Source organism: Abrus precatorius, unplaced genomic scaffold (genome assembly GCF_003935025.1).
Source record: "Abrus precatorius isolate BTA unplaced genomic scaffold, Abrus_2018 Scaffold2, whole genome shotgun sequence".
In the NCBI taxonomy this organism is placed as follows: domain Eukaryota; kingdom Viridiplantae; phylum Streptophyta; class Magnoliopsida; order Fabales; family Fabaceae; genus Abrus; species Abrus precatorius.
In genome coordinates, this window is record NW_020874362.1 from 21,974,908 (window position 1) to 21,987,601 (window position 12,694).

Below are 12,694 nucleotides of genomic sequence, written 5' to 3' on the forward strand. Positions count from 1 at the left end.
GCCAATTTTCTTTGATCTTATCAAGAGGCCAAAACTCTTGTGGCGATCGTTCCTTGGCTTATCAATCTTGCGATTGTGGCGCCATTTTCCATCTCTACTCTATTTTTACTTCTTATTAATTTTCTTCTTATTTTAATTCTTATTTGTGCCGTAATAATTTCGTTTTTATTGTGTGAAATCCAATTCAAGATGGTTTAATTCGGCGACACGGTTTGTGGTTGTCATCAATTTTTTGGCCTCTTGATAAGATCAAAGAAAATTGGCTCACTCAAGAACCTAGAGTCACACGCTCTCACAAGAGTGTTCAATCTCAAATTATATTCAAAACTAATTAAAAGTGTGTTTACAAGAGCTTATATATGCCTAATGCTTGTAAACTAATACTAACGCAAACCCTAATGGGCTTCTTGTACCAACAAGCCTAAATTCAAATAGACTAAATAAAATAACAAGATTTTATCCTAAATAAAAACTCAAAATAAGTAATGACTAATATTAAAATAAATAAACCAAACATAATAATTAAATCCTAATAAAACTCGTTAGAGTTCAAATCCTCTAAGCATATGTAATTGATTATCTTGGACTTTTCTAACTCTAAATTGAGCTCCCTTTCAAATAAGATAGCAACAATCTTTTCTAAGTCTTCATTTATTCTTTTTGCCCTTGCCCTTGTCATTGGTCCTTGAAGCTCTTCTAATGCCTTCAAGTCTTTGTCTTCAATAGGCTTTCCTTGATTCTCATCAATCCCTCTTTCTTCAAGAAAATTTGTCCTCAAATTTGAATCTTTATTACCTACATCAACGAGAGATAAATCAAATACATTAAAAGTAGCATTAACACCATACTTACCTAATAAGTCCACTCTGTATGTATTATCTCTAATCCTCTTTAAGATTTGAAATAATTCATCCCCTCTTGTTTGGAGCCTTGTATTTCCTTGCATGGGAAACTTTTTTCTGCACATATGTATCTAAACCCAATCTCCAGGTTCAAATTCTACTTTCTTCCTTCCCTTATTGATATACTTTGCTTGTTGCCCCACTTTCTTTTCAATTTGATGTTTTATTTTTCTAATTGGAGGTAGGCAGTAAGATACTTCTTTAGGGAAGACATCTTCAAAATCCTGTAGAAGAGAGAAAACACTACTAGGCAAAATATCGTTAGCAAAGGAATCCATAAATTTATTATGAGGACTTTCTTTATACAAAGGTAAGCACATAGGCCGAGAGGTCAACAAAACTTTCTTTACTTCTTTTTCTCTCACAAACAAATTTTCTCTCCTTTCATATTGATTTTTTTCTTCACCTTTCTTTTTACTCTCATATTTCTCACTTGTAAGTGTTTCACCTTTCTCTTCACTCTCATATTCCTCACTTGTAAGTGTCTTCATTTTTTCTCCTTTCTTTTTAAGGTTCCCCTCAAACTCACTCTTTTTCTTTTCATCTTTTCTCTCTTGCTCTCTTCTCAACCTCATGACTATTTGATCATCACACACTTGACTAGGAGTCATGGGCACTAGAGTGATTGTGCTCCTTTTATGTATAAATGTGAACTTGTTGGAATGACCATCATGAATAGCTTTCTTGTCAAACTGTCAAGGTCTCCCTAAGAGTATATGACTTGCTTCCATAGGCACTACATCACACAAGACTTCATCTTTATACTTGCCAATAGAAAAAGTAATTAAAACTTGCTTATTAACAACCAACTCCCCTCCATCACTCAACCATTATAGCTTATAAGGCTTGGGGTGAGGAGTAGTAGTAAGATTCAATTTCTCAATAAGTCGAATACTAGCCACATTGGTACAACTACCACCATCAACAATAAGAGAACAAACCTTTCCAAGTACCAAACATCTTGAATGAAAAATATTTTCTCTTTGTGTGGTATCATCCTCCTTAGCTAAACTACCCAAGAGACGCCTTACCATAAGCAAATCTCCTTCGTGGCATAAAGCTTCAAACTCACTATCCTCTTCACTTGAAGCGTGTGATGATTGAGATAAACTATCACTTGAGATCTCACCATTCTCTCTCAAAATCATGGTTTTCTTGTTTGGACATTGGGATGCAATATGACCCTTTCCAAGACATTTGAAGCATTTGATTGCTCTATGCTGAGAAGTAGGAGAAGCAGAAGTATTAGTAGAATTAAAAGAAGCTTGAGAGGAAGGTTTACCACTTTGCACAATTGTATCCTTATTTGATATTTCCTCCTTCTTTACTTCTTCCTTCCACCCTTTTGAGCTGTAAGAAGAGACATTCTTCCTCAAAGTACCCTTTCTCTTTAGTTGTGCTTCTACTTTAATAGCTTGGTGAACCAAATCTTCAAGTTTCACATAGGGATGAAGTTCCACTATGTCACGGATGTCATGGTTCAACCCATTTAAGAAACGAGCCATTGTTGCTTTTCTTTCTTCAAATACATTAGCTCGTATCATGGCAACTTCCATTTCTTTATAATAGTCATCAACACTTTTGCCACCTTGCCTCAAACCTTGAAGCTTTGTATGAAGCTCTCTATTGTAGTATGTAGGAACAAATCTCCTACGCATTAGGTTCTTCATTTCAGTCCATGTATCTACAGGCTCCTCATCATATCTCCTTCGGTCCCTTTGAATTTGATCCCACTACACCAACGCGTAGTCGTAAAACTCTAGGGAGGCCACCTTTACTTTCTTTTCTTCACTATAATCATGGCATGAGAATACTTGCTCTATCTTCAATTCCCACTCTAAGTATGCTTCAACATCATTCCTTCCATGAAAACTAGGAATTTTTATTTTAACTCCACCAATTCTCTCATTTTCTCTTATTCTTACATCTTCTCTTCTTCTTCTTTGATTCCTCCTCTCTCTATTATCTCTCCACCTATCATACCTCCTTTCTTCATCATCTCTCCTATTTCTTCTTCTTTCTCTTGAAGAATTACTAGAGTCTTTATGGGCATGTGGAGAACGATCACGTGACCGCCTTCTTGCATTATTTGCCAACGCCTCTTGAACATTCCTTATTGCTTCATTTTGCCTTTCAAACATGTTTTCAAATCTTTGAGCAAGTCTTTCAATTTGCGAGGCAGGAGTGCTCTCTCTACTTGATCCTCCTTCTTGAGACATTCTACAAAACAATAAAAGTTAATGCAAAAAGAAAAGGTTCTCTCCACTCGCTAAGTATTTTCACTCAGTAGATATTCACTCGTGTTTCACTCTAAATTGGTTTTTGTGTAAGGATTTCTCTCTTGCCTTTTTCCCCTCAAATACTCTTAAGAGTTCTTAAGGAAGTCAACATCCAATCCACATAATTAACCAAAACCAAGAGACAATCAATCAATGAGACTCAAGTGAAGCCAACAAAAGAAAACTCTAAGACAAAACTAAGGAAGCCAACAAGACAATAGAAAAAAAAAAGACTAAATAAGAAATAAGCACACTCAAAAATAGATTGCAAATAAAACAAAATTGGAGAATTTAAAGAAGATTATATAACGTTAAACAACTACTATTTTTTTTTTGTATGGAATCAAGCAAAATAAGTGAAAGATTGGAAGAAATATATCAAAAACACACTTTTGTATGTTGCAATTTTTTTTTTGTAGTATATTTTTTTTCTTTTTTCTTTTTTCAATGAGCAACGTGCGATGAATAGTACTTTTCAATCCAATTCTAACCAAAGCTCTTGATACCAATTGATGACAACCACAAATCGTGTCGCCGAATTAAACGATCTTGAATTGGATTTCACACAATAAAAACGAAATTATTACGGTACAAATAAGAATTGAAATAAGAAGAAAATTAATAAAAAGTAAAAATAGAATAGAGATGGAAAATGGCGCCACAATCGCAAGATTGATAAGCCAAGGAACGATCGCCACAAGAGTTTTGGCCTCTTGATAAGATCAAAGAAAATTGGCTCACTCAAGAACCTAGAGTCACACGCTCTCACAAGAGTGTTCAATCTCAAATTATATTCAAAACTAATTAAAAGTGTGTTTACAAGAGCTTATATATGCCTAATGCTTGTAAACTAATACTAACGCAAACCCTAATGGGCTTCTTGTACCAACAAGCCTAAATTCAAATAGACTAAATAAAATAACAAGATTTTATCCTAAATAAAAACTCAAAATAAGTAATGACTAATATTAAAATAAATAAACTAAACATAATAATTAAATCCTAATAAAACTCGTTAGAGTTCAAATCCTCTAAGCATATGTAATTGATTATCTTGGACTTTTCTAACTCTAAATTGAGCTCCCTTTCAAATAAGACAGCAACAATCTTTTCTAAGTCTTCATTTATTCTTTTTGCCCTTGCCCTTATCATTGGTCCTTGAAGCTCTTCTAATGCCTTCAAGTCTTTGTCTTCAATGGGCTTTCCTTGATTCTCATCACTAGTCCACCACTCTAGGGGACTACTGTAGGATGAAACGTTTTGAAGTGAAAAAGCATTCTATTTAGGAGCTAAACCTCTTGAATCTAAGCACAGATAAAGTCAAGATAGATTATGAGTAATTTTTTAGCATATATGAACAAGTGCATGCAGGAGATGTCTCTGCAGAACTTCAACCCACTCAGGTGCTCTCTAATCCTATTCCTCTTAGTTTGTTTCATATAAAAATAAAGTTCTCGAGTCTAAAGACCTGAATCTAGTCTTAGCATATGGTGATACAATAAAATTTGTTCTTGAAAATTTTAATTTTGATCTTGAAACTGATAATTTTGAACAAATTGTTAATAATACTTAAAATCTATACCCTAATCTATTATGAAAAATGTAAAATAAATTTGCGAGAAGAAATAAGAAACAACTTAAATTAACTACAAGTTAAAAATAACAAAAATATAAAAAGAAAGAAAGCCAAAAGAAAGTTATGTAATTCCTCCAATTTTATATAGAGGCTAACTATGAACTAAATTTAAGCTAACATGTTTAGAAAACAAAATAGATCATAAAGCCTAATTAGACACAAATTCTAATAACAAACTACTAATGAACATTTAATTCTGATAATAATATTTGGAGACTAACTTTAAATATATATAACTTTCAGCTTAGAACTTTAAATTTAGCAAATAAGGTGTCAAATTGAAGTTCTTTGAATTAGTTTTCTAATACAACAAGAATCATTGAAAAAATCTACCTACGTAAAAAGTTATAACCAAAATAAAAAACATAAGTCAAAAGTACTGAAATAGAAAAATTTGATAGAATTACTAATTAAGGTCCAGATAGATCTAAACAAATAAAACTAATGCAAAACAATGAAATAATAATAAAAATAATGTCAAAAGATAGTGCTAAAACTACTAAAATGTTAATATAACATGATTCATAAATTACTATTCAAAAGTGATAAAGAAAAAAAAAGATATTCTTTGCTTTCTCAGTCACAAGTGAAATCTTTATGATATGATTAGAGTTTGTACTGTAGAATTTTTATTTTTTTGCACTTTTAATTATTGACTCATTATGGATAGTTCATAATTAATTATAAGAAATTTGTTGGGCCATTAGGGTTTAAGGGGTGATTTGTTTATCAGTAATTTCAAACTTTCTTTGACAATGTTGTCTTACTCATATTAAGGCACCATGGGTTTAAATAACTTGTTTGAATAGCATGGTCATATTGGCCATTGTGAGGCATACTACATGTGTAACACCTTAAATTTAATTTCAATAAATAATAATTTCACAAATTTGAATAGTCAATTTTCATAAAATATTTCAAAATAAGAGAAGGGTTACAAATTAATATCTAATGACTGCTACAAGACTAGTTCAGTTATAACAATTTCAAAATAAAAGTTTAAGTCCTATAGCAGTCCATCCATCCTTTCACTGGGTCCGGTGCTGATGGTCTTGATTACCTGAAAAATGAGTATAAGAGTGAGTACTCTACACTACCCAAAAATACAGTCAACATAGAGTCTCACCTCCAGCACATTTCTAATACATTAAACAAACACAATCACAGACAGCATTCCATATCCATAGGTATAGTACACAAAACTCGCGCATACACACACCAACCACACTCACTGTGGCACTGTGATCACATATTTACACCATGAATGGTCGCCGGTTAGCTCTGCCTCACGGATACCACGTGGGCAGTCACGGGTCACTCAGCAAAGATAGCAGTTAGAGGTCTAGTCAGGAAGAGAGTGTGTGGCCCGTGGTGCACCCGTTCCACAGTCGGTGTCACCACCACTCTCCTTTCCCTAAGGTATTTTTACCGTCCTTATTTTCCACACCCCCAGTGTATCGCTGAACCATTCACAACACATTACAACGGCGCTAACACGCCCATTCACACATTTTTCATTTACGCATGAAATAATCATGCTTATACACGGTACACAGCCCACATTGCATTCAAATACACGACATTAGGCCCACATCCATTTCACAATATACGGCACATAGCCTTCATTTATTCACAACAACATTAATTCACCAATCAAAGACATTTCATCACACACAATCACCCACACGAGGTCTAACTATTCCAGCACACATTACATTGTACACCAATTTCCATCAAACACACAATTTCTACTCTCTATTTCAGCCACATTGCATTATTCATTGAAATACACAAGAATTACAATACATTGAGATAAGGTAGAGTCTCCCTTTACCTCAGATCAACGTCCCACATGCTAAATCTACCAAGAAGTGCTCTCCTCATGGATTTCATCCTAAACACATGGAGAAACTCCATGAGAACCCATGGAAACCATGAAAACAGATAAAGGGGTGAGAAACGGAACCCTAACCATAAAAACTCACCTCCAAGCGTTCTTCACATGGATTTAACCTTCAATCAAGCTCCTAAACGACTTTGGAGGCAATTTAATCGGTGAAATAGGGTTTGAGAGTGAGAGAATCGAAGGGAGAGAGAGAAATAATCCTCCCCGAACCCTAACCTCCTTTAAATCCTTTTCTGGTCGCAACACTTTCGCTACAGCGACACGCCCTCAAGCTGCAGCGAAAATCTCAGACAAAGCTACACTCTGGTTTCTGCAAAATCTCGCTATAGCGAGACCCTCTCGCTACAGCGAGACTGCACCCAGAAATGCATCTCAAACTGTCGCTCTGTCACTACAGCAAGACGTCTCTCGCTACAGCGAGAAGACGACAGTTCTGATCCTTTCTCTCAGAGCTTTCTCGCTACAGCGAGAATAGCCCAATATTACGCCCTGCACTTAGGCACTTAGCTCATTTCAGCCCTATCTAGTCATGCATACATATATATATATACACACATCCACAACATACATATATATACATATTCATACTCATTACACACAAAACAACATCGTTACGCATTCAATGCTAATTTACAACATTTATTTACACTTATACACATATATATAGCATTTAGATTTATATAAATAACACTAATTAATATTACAAAATTTGGGGCGTTACAACATGTAAGCTCGTATACTACATGTGGATCTAGTGATCTTTCAGCCAAACCATTCCAAGAACTAGTTTAGACAAATTGAATTTTACACACTTTTACAAACATTCCTCTAGCTACACTCAATGGATTTTGTAACACCCTCATTATTTTATTATTGCAATTTATTACAATTTGTTTTTAAAATAGAAAATTTAAAAATTTTGAAAAGTACACAAGATCTCGCTCAAGCAAGATATGTCTTGCTCAAGCGAGACTGGTCATTCTGGACCACTCACTACAGAGCACTCTCGCTCAGACAAGATGGGTCTCACCCAGGCGAGAATGGATAATATCACCTCAATTGTCCTCTAACTCAGGCAAGAAGGTATCTAGCCCAAGTGACAAGGCATAAGAAAAAATGGGAGCTATCTGGACCAAGTCTCGCTCAAGCGAGATTAAAAAACTGAGTAAATATTTTGTCTAATGTTCTCACCCAGGTGAGAATGCATCTCACTCAAGTGAAAATTCACAGTTTAGAAAAGGTATTTAAGGAACTTTCCTATTTTAAAAACCTGTATTACAAGCCAAGTAATCTCTCCTTACTTTTCTCTTTGTTCTCTCTCTTCCTTTTCTCAGATAAAACCCCTTTGAACTTTAAACCCTTCTCAAATATAAACTTAGATGTTTGCTCTATTTAATTCCAAGTAAGTTTCTCAAAAATTAATATCTCAATCTCACTTCTATTTTTTTCCATTTGAAAAAGTACTATACTTTGTAATATATTTAGGAAGAGCTTAGCCCTTCATGTGATATCTTTTACGAATCCCTTCACAAATCATCTCATCGAGATAAGGAGGATTTTATCTCATCATTTATAGATTTCACTAAAGAACTTCCTTTCATTTTTGTACATATGGTTTGTTCGGTATGTGATTATATGATGTTTATTTCAAAAATATAAACTTAAAAATGAATGATTACATGATATATTGTATTTTGAGAAATTTACATGTGACATAAAAAATACGGAATACAAAATAATTGCATAGTGATGTACTTCAAACCTAGCATCGAGGATTTATATTTTAAAGTGATTATAGCATGTTAATGTGATGGAGCTGAGTCTGGAGGTGTCTGATCTTTGGCAAATTGTTCAATGATTTAACTGTATTTAAATGGCATATTATCGTGATTATGGATCTTTGTTTGAAAGTTGATATATGTTTGATTGTTTTTGAATGAAGTGGAAATATGATTTTTGAAAATATATTAATTGAATTGAGTCTAAAAGTATCTAACCTTTGGCATGATTTTACGATAAAAATGATAATTATATAATGAGAAATGAGAAAGAAAATGATGAAAGTTGTACTATCACGAAAGGTGATAAAGATACGTATGAATAGCTATAAAGATACATTAAGACTATAGGAAGACGGAGACAATTTGGGAAATAGGTAAATGTAGGATGATAAATGAGTTTCATTAGATGCGTATAATTAATGAGTATAAAAAATATCACAGACTTCACACTCATTTTCTGACTTAAACTCCTAATTATATTTTTGCTAAAAATGTTGACACACGTTGTATCCGTATTGCTATAACTAACCAACAATTATCTATACTTATGGAAGACCTCAAAGGATATCAGGAACAATGATTGTGAAATTGTGATGTGTTCTAACACAATGATTGTATGATTATAATATATCAGTTGTATCATATTAATTAGTGTAATTATAATATGTGTTGTAATACGTCAACAAGTTCGATTACAACACATATTATAATTACACTAATTAATATGATACAACTGATATATTATAATCATACGATTATAACACACGTTTTGTGACATATTGATTAGTATGATATAATATATGTATTGTGACATACTGGTCAATGAAAAATGTATGACCTTAATATATGTTATAAAATATTATTGATGCGATTGCCTTAGTGTTTGATCTGTTGAGAATTCATTAAATCATTATTTTAATTTGATTTTCAGTGATGAGAAAAAGATTCATCCTTACTTACAAAAGAAATATAGTATGACTATTCTAAGAAGACTGGTTAGATTAATCTAAACTAAGATCATATTTTTTGAATTTTGGTGTATAAGTGATATGCTTATTAGGATCTAATATATTTTAGTTTTCTTCTTATTGTAATTATTTAATTTGAGTTTTAATGTATTTCGACCATAACTTGTAAATATTGTACTACTACTTATATATATTCTAGTAATACAAATGAAGTAATTGCTTATTGTGATTCAAATTTTATTTTAATTAGTAAGTTATATTATGATGAAAGATGTTTATTATGTTTTAAATTCTATCATTTTAAATAGTTATTAAATTTTTTATAAGATTTCTCTTATTAAAATTTAGAAATGGTAAAATAATAATCTAACTAAGATCTTAAATTCTTTATAAATTATCATAAAATGATTTATAAAAAAATAGGAGGGTTACAATTTAGTTATGTATTTTGGAATTATGATCCATAAATATCAAATTTTTATATTTGAATGTAAATCCAATGTATATGTGTATATTTTCTTGCTGTTCAAGTATAAATTTATGTAACAATTTATAATGTATTGGTCAAGGTTTATCGTATATCTTTCAAATACTTGAACATTTTCAAAAGTTGAATAATAAAAGTAAAAAATTTAAATTTTCTTTCAAATTGCATGCTATAAGTATAAAGAAATTTATTTTACTTTTCTTTTCTTTTTATAAATTATTACATAAATTAAATAAAAAATTAAGGAATAAGTTTGCCTACCACTGAAACTAACTTTATTAGAACATTTTGTTAATAGAATTCCTACCCTAAGTCTATGAATTATAATTTATAAAATAAATTGTAGTCTATTATGATTTTACTGTAAAGTAGCGATCATATATGTAAGATCTCTTATTTCCTCCCTACTATATTATATATATATATATATATATATATATATATATATATATATATAACAAAATATATCTAATAAAATAATTAATACAAGCAATAACATAACCATGTTAAAATCCTCTTACACCAAATAAAGGTCACACATATCTCACAATGCATGTTAATCAAATTGATAAATATAAAATATTATAAAATAAAGGAACTAAATTTTTGGCACATGCCCCGAAGTATAAACTAAAACTACTAACTACCCCAAGAGATACATAAGGAAAAGATAAAATTACATCAAGTTCTAATCCAAAAATACATGAATGAAAATACGTAACAAGGAACCTGCAGAGAGCAATAATCATATCTAATCCCCTGCCTTATTAGTCTCTTAATTCCACCCAAACGTTACTCTATCACAACTTAGTCGTTGTTGTAGAATCGACCCCATGCTATGTTGTCATCATCGTCTAAATCTTCCTCAGAATCGCTAGTTGGCTTATACTAGCGCCCCATCTCCATCTCACTGTCGTCGGCTATCCAATTGAAAGTAGGTTGCGATAAGTGAGGATACAGATGTGTCAATGAAGAAGAAGAGGGACATCGTTGTGAAGGACCAGTCCTGTCAGATCCTTTAGCAATAAATAAGGACATTGACGATAGATGTAGTCTCACCAAAGGCTTAACCATATGGATGTCCTTTCATATAGGCTCAAGGTCAAACACAGGTGCAGACTCATGTGGTGGCACTTGTAGATGAGTAGGATATGTATCAATTGGTGGATCAACAGGGTTGACAACAGGAATAAGAGGTGGTACATGCTTCTCAAGTGGATTGTCAATAGGCTCATATTGTGTAGTAGGGGTGGAATTAAGAGAATAAGGCAAATGATACTCAAATCGACCTCGTTGACATAAGTACCTTGTCAGCCCTCTGGTACGCAAATCCTCATCATATTATGACTCACCTATCATGCCTACGTGGTTATAAAAGTAAAGAAAGGAGAGATAAAAAATAACAAACACAAAGGGTGAACTTACGTTCTTGTATTTATTTCACATGTTACTTTTCCCAGTAAAAATACCACTAACACACTATACAATAATCATACACATACATAATACCAAACAAAAGTTTCATGCATAATGCAATGAATAATGCAAGTTCAATTATGAGTTATCTTTCTTAATTTACGTCTTATGACATGCATGCTAACTCAAATACGCCATTGTCTCAATACATTGCACAACCATCATTGATTAGAAGCAATTGAATGACTTCATTCTCTACTAGTACAAGCACAAAGTCATGACAAAATATATGTCCCATGGGTGAGTTTGGGAATGAACCTACCATAATCATGGTAATGATTGCTCAAACCAGGATGATGAAGGTTTGAAGGCAACTGGCTCAGTCAACCGGGAGTTATTCTATACCATTGGAGCATCACCCCTGGACCATCCTTAAGATTCTACAAGAACTAGAACACTCAAACATCCCGCAATTGAACTAGATTGTTGCTTCTACAATCACATCATTACCATGCATATGATGTGTGTCAATCATCATTCAAAGATTTGTTATCTTTATTAACATCTTAAAACTTCAGCACTCATTCAATGTAATTATGATACTATTCTCTAATTATGATACATATTAACATTTCCATAACATGCATTTACTTCTTTTTTTTGGTCAACTTGTATTGACTTTTAATGCTAGTTGAACTATTTGTCAACCTTCATTGAAGTTTAATTCTGATTTGAGAAAGCTAAATTTTCTCCATATCAAAGCGCATCGGATATCTTCAGCATGTAAGAGGATGGTTGTACTTGTTGAAGTCTTCTTATTATAACATCTGTTGCTGTCACAGCACCACGTGAAAAAAAAAAAAAACTATTGAAAAATTCATATCTGTTTACATTTTTGCGAATTGCCTAGTTCAATTGTTCTAAATTGTGTAAAATTAATTTTACAAGAATTTAAGTTAAAAATCTAATTTTAAAAAAATAATGATAAAAATAACTTGTATAAAATAATATTTTAAAATATTCACGTCAACCGCTGAAATTATTTATTTCTCACTCAAAATTAATTTTAAATATAATTGCATTTGTAATCTTTAACTTATGTTCAGTTTTGATCTTTTTTTTAACCAATTAAGTCTATTTAATTATAAATTCAAACAAATTTAACATCATCAACACTGTTTTACCTAAATTTTCATTTTCTAAGCAAAAACTTTACGAATTAAATCAATTAAATTATCTTCTCTATAAAAAATCAATAGGTAAAAAATAAAAATAAAAATCAAATTACACCAAAAATTAAAAAATATTAAAACTTTTCC